Below are 12,720 nucleotides of genomic sequence, written 5' to 3'. Positions count from 1 at the left end.
CCGGAAGAGTCTGCATGAAGAGACGAGTGCTATGCCTCCGCAGGCCACGTCAACAGCAGACCCTGATGGTCAAGAGGGAGAGCTGTAAATATTGTGTTTGTGTGTGTGTGTGTGTCTGTCAATACAAGCTTATGTAACCATGGTTCATAATGACTGATGACAGCTAAGGGTGAATAGAAGTAGCTGAAAACTGAAAATGGAGAGACATTTTTGACAAGAAAGAGAGGCTCCAGTTCAATGCTTCACACAAAAGCTATACAAGTACAGATGATGAATTAAAGGCAAAAAATAAACATGCAGTGTGATACTAAGTTGTTTTTCTGCTAGAAGCCCACTGAACATCTGTGGTGCTCATGCATGCATGCACACTCCTGAACACAGCAACATTGCACCGCAGCTAACAAAATGGGGTTCGCTAATGTCAAATAACGACCACCTCTCAGCACAACACAGACTCCAACAAAAACTCAAAAGGATAAAAAACAAAAAAAGTTTTTATATGCTGAAGCCGTCAGGCCAAACCAGAATCAGATGGACATTGGGCAAAAACACGGTCAACATCAGAAAGGCGTTTGAGCCATGGAGAGACCTCTGCTTTGTTTTGGATATAATATATAATAATATTATAATAATAATTATATAATATTGGACAGGTAAGCTAACATTACTACAATGGCACCCCATGTGAAATATATTTTTGTGAAATAGATTTTGTGTTTTAGATAGCTTAAGTAAGTTATTGACCACAGTCTAACTCTTATACCAAAGTGTGGCAACAATCTCACTTGTATTATTCAGTCTAGCTCACTAACCATTTTTTTTATCTTCCAATAAGTTATTGCTATGTTGACATTGCTGAGCCTCTCTGGTGAAAGATACACAACCCCGCCATATTGTGTTGGCTAAATGCAGTCAATGTAGCATTATTCTGTAACGAGCATGGATAAGTACAATGTCAAGCTGATAAAAATATTACTCAACATTGCAGCAGTGGTTTATCTGTGTGATGCCTCTTGTTATGTCTCTGTTTTGGCCGATGCTGATTGCTCAATTATTAGGAGCACACACTTGGAAACTACACATGGCCCCTTAAATACCACTTCAATTTGAGTAGCTGTTTTTTTTACACTAAAGCACACAGAGGATTGATCAACAACACTTGCCATGGTGCTGCTGCCATTGGTTTAAAGTAGTCAGCTAACATTAGGTCCGTCTCATTGATCATGCTGATGTGATGTGACGTTTACGTGCACTCCTAAGTGCAATTGCCTCTCTTAGGCAAATTTAGTATATCCACTAATGTCAGCAAATGACTGGCACCCACACATGAAAACTACAGTAACTCACAGACCACAAATGAGACATGAATTAGGTTGTAAAAACGATAGATGCCGCCAGAGCAGAGTATTTCAGGGGGCCAAGCCTCAATTATTAAGTTATTAAGGCTACTCTCCAAAAACACAACTTTATAATTATACAGATTTTGGTGAAACTGGATAATATTTTGTGGAGAAAACATTTTCTGGTTTTCCCTCTGATGTTCTCCGGCTGCTCTGCCTCAACTCACAGTGATTTACAGAGTTTCCTGATAGATAGCTTTTCTTGTTGCTAAAATAACTAACTGATAACTGTAGCTGCCATTAGCAAGTTAGCTCAGTTAGCCATGCAGCTAGCAGTCCTATTAGCTGACTCTGCCCGGACTAGGAGCTCGGAGCAGCGGGGGGAGTGTTCACACCTCTAGCACAGGAGCTTTGGAGAACGAGGTTTTCAGGCCCAGAGCGGGGAGCAGCGCCAGAAAGAACATCAGTACCAGAGCCGAGTTGCCTCCCAGTCAGCATGGCCGGACCGAACAAACTATATAGCTCTGAGACTATATGCTGTCATCAAACTGGCCTCCATCGGTCTCGGAGGCTGTGTCCCGGTCTTTCTAAGTATTCCACATAGAAACTTTAAAGGAATAGTTAACCAACATCGTCTTTCTGCTAGTGAAATGAGAAGGTACTAAACTCATGTAAATGCGTTAAGCTTACCCCGAAGCAGGAGGAAAAAGCTACCCTAGCTAAAACTATAACAAGCCAATAAGACCTGTAAAGCTCCCAAAATAACATGTTGTATTGTCTTTGTTCAATACGTAGGCCTACACAGACATTAGTTTGTGGTTTCAGGTGGAGTGCTGGAACCAATTCCTTTCTTCAGTTCTGTCAGTACAGTCTAATGGAAATGCAAATAGAAGTAATCCACCGTAATATGTTACGTGTTATGTGTTCTTCTGAATGTCAACACGTCTGTATTTGATGTAAGACAGGGTAAAGTGGAGGAAAGCCAGGCTGAACTGACTCAGCTGAGCATTCTTTTGTCCTACACAAGTATCACAGAGTCATTAGCAGGTCTCTTCATGAAGATGAGAGCTTTTTGTCCTGTTCTGATGACTTGTATTGATGCTGCTGAATAAGAACCTCCATATACAGTACATCTCTTGACTTCAAGTATTCCCACTGTACTTGTTACATTATGAACTCAGGGAACCTTTGTGAGAGGCTATGGAAATGAAAGAAAAAAGGTTGTTAATTTAACGTGGGCAATAATGTCAAAATACAGGCAATACCCTGACACTAATCGAAATTTAAAGGCACATGAAATAAGCCATGTGTGTTTTCAGCGTAGTGTGAGGTATTTCTGCTCTCCCGCTGGTCTCCTTCTGTCTCATTTCTGGGAAGTTCAGCTCGTAGAATACACAGCAAAAACACTAAAACACAGTGGAAAGTCAACACAGTCAGCAACAAAGTCAAGAGAGAAGAAAGTAATCCCCATGCCAAGACTCATCTTTTTTTCTCTCTCTGTCTCCCTATCACTCTGTCTGCTGCCCTCCGGTCGAACCTGGAAAGGTCTTCAATTCACTGGCGCAAGCAAACATTACAGTGTGTCACTGCTCTGATATCTGTGGGATGCAGGATGGATGGTGTACTGGGCCAACGGGGCCAGTATCCAAGGGCCTCTGACTATGGGAGGAGTCGTTAAAGAGTGAGGCCCCAGGTGGTCAGAGGCCCCTGAGTATGGGGCCAAGAATCACAAATTTAAGATCTTTGTGTGAATGTAGTGCTTGATTCAGAAGGAATATGTCTAATTCCTGGTCGAAAGCGAGATTGGTATATATAATACCACAACACTAGTGGATACAAGTTTCTCGGGGTGCAACTCAACAACAAACTGAAGAGGTCAGACAACACTGAGGCCCTCTACATGAAAGGACAGAGCAGGCTGTTCCTTCTAAGGAGGCTCCAGTTGTTTAAGGTGTGCACTATTTTCTACTTGTCTGTACCGGCCAGTGTTATGTTCTTGGCTGTGGTGTGCTGGGGATGGTGGCATCAGGACTTGTGGTGCCAACAAACTGGGCAAGCTGGTAAGGAGGGCCAGCTCTGTAGAGGCACAGTGTGGAGGCAGTGACAGAGAAGAGGATGAGAGGGAAGCTGAAAGCTGGCAAGGATAACCCCTCTCATCCTCTCACTGCTGAGATGAGGTGGTGCAGGAGCACATCCAGCCACATGCCTCAAAGCGCTTAGTGCCATAAGCCATCAGACTCCAAAAAGACCACAGCACCCAGTACCTCCTACCTCTACCGATTAAGACTCAAAACCACTCCCAGTTACACAGAAAATCAAACAGTGTGTATAAACTCTATACTGCACATTTTAAAAACATTGCACATGTATGTACACACAGATCTATTTATGTATATAATTGTCTTATTCCTATATCTTATTTTATGTTCTCTTTTTACTACACTCCCTTGTGCTGCTGTGTCAAATTAAATTTCCCCTACCGGGATCAATACAGGCACATTTTATTTCAGCTTGAACAAAACTGGTGGCCCTCCCTAGAGCCCTACTGGAATCTGGCAACCAGCCCATTCTACAATCCTTCATAAAGAATTTCAGGTACTTCTTGAATCTTGAACTTCTTGATGTTCAACTACATGATTTGTGCTGGACATGTAACCATGATACCTCATATGAAGAAGTCAAAACGAATAATGGTTTGGTAAAGTGGTATGTACAGAGTAGCTAGGATGCAGGGTGGGAATAAAAAAGGAGCTGGATGTTAAGGTTTAAAGGGTTGGGCTAAGGCCAGGCTAGTCTAGGCTTTTGCCTTAATTTCGTTGTTTTCCACAGTTTTAACTGAAGGTTTGTATAGTGTACCATAAAATGTAATGTATGCATTCATTTCAGCCTGGAACGGTTGTGGCTTAGGAGGTAGACCATGTGGTACTTGTATATGTTATCACATTATGATTGCATCTGTGGCATTGCAATCTTTTAATAAACTTCTAATGAGAAAGTAATGCACTCTATATTACAGCTGAGCTGACAGTGGTGCTTTCCACCAATGAGAGGGGATCCGCGGTTGAAATTTACAGTCAGCTTCATTCAGAGACAATGGGGATTCAGTGTTAAAGATTTGTTTGTAAATGTGCTGAACATCTCTACACTGAACCCTGAATTGCTCCTGAATACCAGGACAATGCCTCGCAGAGCGGCGGAGGTGCCATTGGTGTGAGAGCCATTGGTGAGTGGCTCCAACATGTTGAGCTGTTAAACTGATTATTTAAACTGACTGAGAGGAATTTAATTAGCACGGGACATCAAAGAGCCCTTTGGCGCCAGATGCCATGTAACTGCTTGACCAAACTATTAGAGTGATTGTATTGGGGAACAAAGAATTGAGGTGGACCAAATTAGATTACATTATCAGGTTTCATTCACTGCACTTAATGCACTAAATCTAGAGAGTAAATACAACGTTTATGGCTTGAGACAGATGGTAGAGCAGATGTTCACCTCTAAAATGATTTATTTCATTGAAGAATAACTCACTGTGAAAGATTATTGGCCACTATGTGCCTCTCTCTTAGAATCTCTTAGATTCTAAAAAGGTCATATAAAACTTTCCATGAATCAAATTTTATTTTATCTATATATTGTATAAATATATTATTATTATTATTGTTGTTGTTGTTGTTGTTGTTGTTAAAATAATAATAAAATAAAATCACAATGATAGCAGAAATATAGATATATTTATTGTATTTCATGTTCTACTCTGTGTACTAACTTGTACATGATTAAGTGATATTTATTCATGCACAGGTTTATTATTAAAAATGAACTTTCAAGACCTGGTAGTCTTGATGAGGATAGAAAACGATGCTATAATGGCTTTTTTTATCTGGCAAACCTATGTCACGTGTGTGAGGTTGTGTGTACATCTCTGTGAATGTATATACGCACATATTTATATATATTTGCGAATGTACTGTATGTCTACATACAGTGAGGAAAATAAGTATTTGTAATAAGTATTTTCCTCACTGTATGTCTACATACAGTATATATGTACTTGGTATTTTATTTTGTCCTTTGTTGTTAAAAAATTTTTCACTGTTTTCACTTTAATTATTGTATTTCCTTATGCATGTAATTATTGAAGTGCTAAATAAATAAACTTTATTATTATTATTCTAAACACTGACTAAATTTAATTTTACATTACATTACTGTGCATTTATTTAGCCCACAATTTTGTCCATGTAGAGGTTTGGGAACACACTATGATTAGATTGGAGACCTGCAACATATGATCCACAAATCCTGTTGGCCCCGAGTGGTTTTGCTACACAGCAGTCCTCAGGCTAATTAGGTGACTCTCTCTCACTCCGGCGTCTCAGTGGTCTGACCGACCACTGTTCTCTGTGCTCTCCCCCTGATGGAGGGAGGAAGTGTGGCAGATCAAGTGCGGCAGAGGAAAAAACTATGATGACCACAGTTTTCCACTGTGACCTGCTGCATTTGCCAGGGGTTAACTGTGTTTGGGTCAAGATATTTCCTAGATTTAACAGCAATTGCCATATTTCAGAAAATATTTAAGCTTGACGGTGTCGTTAATTATTTTCAGAAATGTAAGGAAATTCTGGTAAATGGAATGCATTCATATAGACCTTTTCTATACCGACCACTTAAAGCACACAACACATGCAACAACAGCATTCACCCATTCACACACATTCAAACACTGATGGCAGAGGCTGTGCCTCAGGAGCAGTTAGAGCTTCAGTTTGTTTCTCAAGGACACTCTGAAAGAGCTGAGGATTTAACCAGGACAAAAAGGCAAATGTATCTCCCTTGTAAAATAACCCCTAACTGTCAGGCTTTTAATGTGAAACACATACAGGAGGTTTTCTGTTCTGGAAAGGAGAAGCTGTTGTAAAACTGACAGAAAGAACGGCGTGGAAAGGTACAATAGTGTGGCTGTACAGAAGCTGGTGCAGCAACCCAAGGGAGTGCCTGTGCAACAATGGGATGTTACTCTGTAACAGTAGATAAGGTAAACGTTAATTTCTGACATTTTAAAGACCCTATGCAATTTCTGTAGTGACCTCGTGCTGGACTAGTAGACCTAACCAAAATATTCAAGGTATATAAGGTAGTTTATTTGTCATTGTACAACACAAGGTTGTATAACAAAAGAAAATGTGTAGTCCCTTCATGCTACATATACAGAACTTAAGAGATAATTAAATGTGTAATTAAAATATGGTAACATATAAAATAATTAAAGTAAAATATAACAATACATACAGATATTTATTTACATGTACTGTACACGTATACACCCACAACATTCCGCAGTGCTTTTTTTGAATTTGTGTATGGGGTGAATGTAAAAAGCAGCAACAAGATGATAATATGGTTTCATCTTCACAATAAACAGTCTGACATTTGGGAAACAGGTAAAGATGTGGGCTCAGTCTCTGATTTCCATTGCTTGGCTAACATGAGCCCCATTTTGTTAAGACCAGATCTTTAAGAGAAGCCTTAAGTCAAAGCTGGGCCAATATGGCTCCTATCCCAGCTCTCTTTCATCTCTTCTGAGCGATCACCGCAACCGCTATGGTACCTGGTCTGGTTGATCTGGTTGGTGTCTAACATTTATTTTGCCAACCAACAATGTCATTACAAATGTTTGTCTTATCACATCAAACTGCCTCTCTCTCCATAATTGATAGACTTTGGTTTGCACTTCATGGTTTAATGTCCCATCCCAAAATCCCTTTTCAAGGAAGCAATTATACCATTTCATGTGATGTGACCACTTCTGCATCCTTGTTGTCAAAAATCACACAATGCATTGTTATGTGTGATCAAGGTTACCAACTTACATGTAAATAATTATTACGATAGGAGCAGAGTTGCCATTTGTTAAACAATGCACTGATTTTCATCTTGACAGCCCAGACAGAATAATCACTGCCAAAAATGGGTTCCAGATGTTCTCTCCCCCTCCCCCCAAGGTACCCCATTGAGGGTGAAAGCCATTTGTTGTAAACTGTGCAAAACGACTGTTGAACAAACAAAAATTTGCAGGAACCATACACAGAGGACCCCTTTCCAGCCATAATTAGCCTTCATGTGTTCACCTCCTTCCACTGCGTCAGCTGTTTCACTTCAGACAATTGCAGCCCTTCGAAGCCACAGCTTGAGTAATCTCTCTGTCCAAAACATTAGCATGTTAAAACCACCCCTTCTCTCCTCTGTAATGGTAAAAATACCACTAATACGGCTTTGTACATCAGAAAGCCACACCAGGAACTGATAAAAATTTAAAAGGTACTAAAGATAAGATAATAGATAAGTAATTCATTTTTCTGGTTTGCTTCCATTGTTGGTTCAGCAACATGCATCATGTTACATTTTTCATCATTCATCATTCACTCAACTGAAAACATGTATAAATTATCAAAGCAAGATCACCAGCCCCCACTTTGCAGGACATAGCACATTTGTTTACATTTTTTGTGTACATGGGTTATATATAGTCTGTTTGCACATGTTTTCTTTCTCATTTTATCTTTTGTTTTCTGTGTTCCCCAAAAGTCCCAAAAGATTATTATTTTTTAAATTATCTTGTGTGCACAAGATAAGAAGGATGTTTTTTCAAGACTTCAAGGGCTCTGTAATTTTAAAAATAATACATATAAAAATAATAATAGTAGTACACAGGCAAAAACAACATAAACAAAAATAATAATTGAAAATCACTATAAAATAGCTTACTCTTTTTTTCTGTACTGTTACCTACAAAAGCCCTGGGATTTCATTGATTTCTCCATGAACTCTAAACACAAGGTACATATATTGTGCGTTAGCAAGTTATGTAGTAATCAATAAATGAAATACTCTAAAGACAGGATCAAAAACTATTTTCTTTCCCCAGAATTTCTTTTTTTCTCACTTGCCTCTCAGGGCTTCCGTAGTAAATACCAAAAATGAAATGAAATATAAAAAACAGCACCACAATGATGCTATGATACAAAGGAAAACAATAAATCATGAAAAGGCATATAAAAAAAAATGAAAGTACATACTGATAGCTATACACTTTTTTCAGTACTTACAAGGCCTCCCAACCCTTTGATCCATACTACATTTAAGAACATATTACTTACATTGTTGTGAATATAAAACATACAGTACATACAGTTTGTAACAAAAATAGAAGGACTTTGTACTGTGTCCATGTGGCTTTAAACTCAACCCTGTGCTCACAGGCACTGTTGCTTCTCTTCTTGTGTCCAGATTAGTGTCTGTGAGATGAATGTCAGTGTACACCAGGTACAGAGAGTAGACAACATCCATTCTCTATTCAGGAGATGGAAAATGTTCTGGGCTTCATCAAGTCAACACTTTGGTTAAAGGTCCAGTATGGAATATTTCTGAGGATTGATTGACAGAAATGTCATATAAGATCCATAAGAAGAAATAGAGGAAATCGTAATGATAATAAACAGTCTCTGAGTAGTCATCTGGTTTATTAGACATAAGAAGAAAAGCGAAATTTGGACAAATGAAGGAGCACACATATTATTTAGCACGAGAGCTGACAGAGTCGGGACAGATGCAGACAGATGACAGCAGAAATCACGGATATAATTGGCGTGGATTTTCCCAGATGGAAGGTTCTTATGTGGGACAGATGTTTTCAAAGCGGTGCTGAAGTTGTCTGTAGTGTTGTGGTCAAGACCGCCCAAACCAAGACCAAGTCAAGACCAAGATCAGAGTTTAATAAGACCGAGAAAAGACCAAGACTTTTAGGGGCTGAGATCAAGTCGAGACAAAGACCAGTTTCCCACATTACATGACTCACAATAAAATGTGAAACGAGATCATAGGTACTTCTCAAACTGATCTGAAAGATCCACATTCCGATTAAAACACCCACATGCAAACACAATGAGCTGAAATCAACGTAAGCATCTTTATCCAACACTCCTTTTCCATGCTTACCATGGCGGGGAGGGGGGAGGAGAACACATTTTTAATTAGCGTTATTGGTTGCATTTGAAGCAATAAGTTTTAAATCCAATCAAAGTTAGGATGTTAACAAACAAATCAGACAACGCAAAAGCAATTTATTGATATTCCCAAAGTTGTGGTCTTGAAATAAAATCCAGAGTCCTCAATGTTTCAGACATTTACATTTACATTTACTCATTTGGTGCTTTTATCCAAAGTGACTTACATTTGAGGAACAACATACAAGCATCAACAGAGCATGAAATACACATCTACAACTGACAATACTTACTAGTAAGAGCAGCAATAAATACTAGTAAGAGCTAATAGCACATTTCACATCAATGGGCTAAGTACCTAGGGAAAGAAGTAAGAGTTAACAAAAAAGTGCAATCAATGAAAGATAATTGTAAGGGGATAGAAGAAGAAGAGCACAGGACGTGCATGTTAGAGGTTAGAGGTGTTATAAGAGGAAGTGTTCTTGGAAGAGTTTTCAAGAGCTTCTTGAAGTTAGAGAGGGACGCCCCTGCTCTGATGGTGTGTGGTAGCTCGTTCCACCATTGTGGTGTCACGGATGAGAACAGGGACTAAGATCACTTTGTGTGAAGTGATGGCAGAGCCAGGCGGCGTTCGTTGGAGGATAGTAGTTGCCGAGAAGGAACGTAAGTTTGTATTATGGAGTTTAGGTTTATGCAGACCCAGTAGTCACTCTGTATGCAAGCATTAGTGACTTGAATCTGATTCTGGAGGCCACGGGGAGCCAGTGGACGTCACTGAGTAATGGAGTGACATGAGTCCAGACGCGCTGCTGCGTTCTGAACCATTTGTTTGGGTTTCACCGCACAAACTGGAAGACCTGCTAGGAGGGCATTGCAATAGTCAAGACTAGAGATAACCATGGCCTGTACCAGAAGCTGGGTGGCAGACGGCGTGAGGTAGGGCCTGATTTTTCTGATGTTTTATAGAGCAAAGTGGCATGACCGAGAGACATCAGCAACATGGTCTGAAAAGGACAGCTGGTCATCAATCATGACGCCCAAGTTTCTCTGCACCTTGGTTGGAGTGATGGCTGAGGAGCCAATATGGACCAAGACAGAGACTAAAATCGAGCAGCATGCAGTCGAGTCCAAGACGAGACCAAGACCATCAAAAAGTGGTCTTAAGACCAGTCTCGAGTAGAACAACATTTATTTTCTGTTTTCTGCTGGTAATTAAGTTAGTCGGACTTTAGCGAAGCCAATGAAAACTGTTGTTCTTTAGATCGAAGATGGGCACACAGAGAGAAGTGACGTGTTTCGCCTGTCAGTGTTGTAAAATATGTAGTTTGATTAATTTAATGTAGCCTTGTTATTCTCCAACCTATGGTCAGCTGATCAGGAATTGGCAATAAAATGGCAGCTTCCAGCTGGAAGCTCAGATCAGCCAGCTAAACTTTTACTGCCCTGGAAGAAAAAATATGTTGTTGGATTTTAATTTCATGTAGTTATTCTCCGGCGCTCTGTTATGGCTTTGCTACGTGTACAGAAATGTGCCCTCTCCTTCCTGAGACAAACAGCTCTAAATTTTATTGGCAACAAAACGGAAACAGAAGCCTTGATCTAGAGACCTGTGCGGGACTGTTTTCTTGATCCCGCTCCCGCCCACTAGCGCTGATTTTGTGACCATTACCGCCTGCTCCCGCAACATGTGTATATACATATATATATATATATATATATATATAACCATATACTCTCTGCTGTCTCACAGACGACATCTTTTGTCCTGTCTCAGGCACCGTAGCTATACTGCTAGCTTGGATAGGGGAGAGGGGTTGTAATTCGTTGTAATTCAATATCCTCACCACTAGATGTCACTAAAACTCACACACTGAACATTTAAGTCATTTTCTGTGCCATAACATAGTACTGTTGATTACAATCTAATGTGTCTTTTGTAATACTGAATATATGATACCTTGCTATAACCATGTTTGCAATTACGTTCTCACATTTCATAACATATGAAATGATACTTATTTATTTAATGTCTGATGCATTAATAACATGTTAACTGCGCATCTACAGGATATTGTTTAACCTGCCTTGTGTCTTGTGTTACAGCTGCACTATGAATGAAAATGGACTCAACACTGACAGTAATGTCTCTGCAGTCCTTGATTCTAATTTTCTGTGCTTTTATTATCCTCCAAAAATGATGTTATTCTAATTACTTCTTTTAAATCCCCACTCAAGAAGTATCACACTCATTAAATCCACATTCACTGAGCTCAACTGTCCAGAGGCTTTTTAAGAGCCTTGTCATCCTAAACGGAACTGTTCAGGGGAAAAGGGTTTCTGAGTAGCGCGTAACATTGAGCAGACAGCCAAGCTGTGCTTTTCACTCTTTGATAATGAAGTCCAAGACAGTTTCAATGGATAACTAACCTTTCTCCTGCTGTTCAACTATTAATAGTGCTATTCCTCCGGAAGAAACAACAGGCAAGGCAAGCAAGCCTTACAATGCCTCCCTGCAGAGGATTTAATCCCTCCGTTAACTGTAGCAGTGTAGGGTGCGTGTTTATTCTGAGGTGTAATTAAAAAAAAACTTAATGGGAAATCATCAATAATGAATGTCCTTGATTAAGGCTTTGGTGTAGTTATGTAATAATTAGAGCTTTTATGTCAAGTTTACTGTCATCAGTTTACAGATACAGTAGCATTATTGTAGCTGCAGTACTGTATTTCATTCTGGAATAAACTGAAAACTACTAAGCAAATGGTTATCATAATTTTTCTACAACGTTAAAGAAATGAATTTATTCATCCACAGTGATATGCATCAAATACAGTTATGTATTCTCTGATGGTTGAGAAGGAGGACCCTGCACCCTGGAACAAAGAGAAAAAACATTGACCCAATCCATAGCAATGATTTTTCTACTGCCATTACTATACCACACTTTATTACGGAGAGTGATGTACCAAGAATGTGTTTTTATATATTTATTTATTTGTCTGTCAGTGATTAAAATGTGGCATTATTTAATTTTTATTTATATAAACAAAACTCTTGAGAAATATCTCAGGGAGGTATTTGAGATTCGTCAGACTGACAACATTCATGGCAAGTTAAATTAAGAATCACATATAATAAAAAGCTGATTAAAAAAAGTCGCACAGTCTCTTGTGTAACAGTTTCCAGATGTTGTTCCCCACTGTTATCGGTAAAACAAAACACCTTCCCATAAAACGTTTATCTGAATTATATACTATTATAAGGTAATTAAATGTCAAAAGGCGCTCCTTACAAATCGTCATAATTTTAAAGGGCAAAGCTTTTGTAGGTCTTGAAGCATTATGGCATTGTAGAGCATGGATGACAAACAGGAAAG

The sequence above is a fragment of the Micropterus dolomieu genome, linkage group LG13 (assembly GCF_021292245.1).
Source record: "Micropterus dolomieu isolate WLL.071019.BEF.003 ecotype Adirondacks linkage group LG13, ASM2129224v1, whole genome shotgun sequence".
NCBI lineage: Eukaryota > Metazoa > Chordata > Actinopteri > Centrarchiformes > Centrarchidae > Micropterus > Micropterus dolomieu.
The sequence above is the reverse complement of the archived record's forward strand: the minus strand, read 5'-3'. Positions refer to the sequence as shown.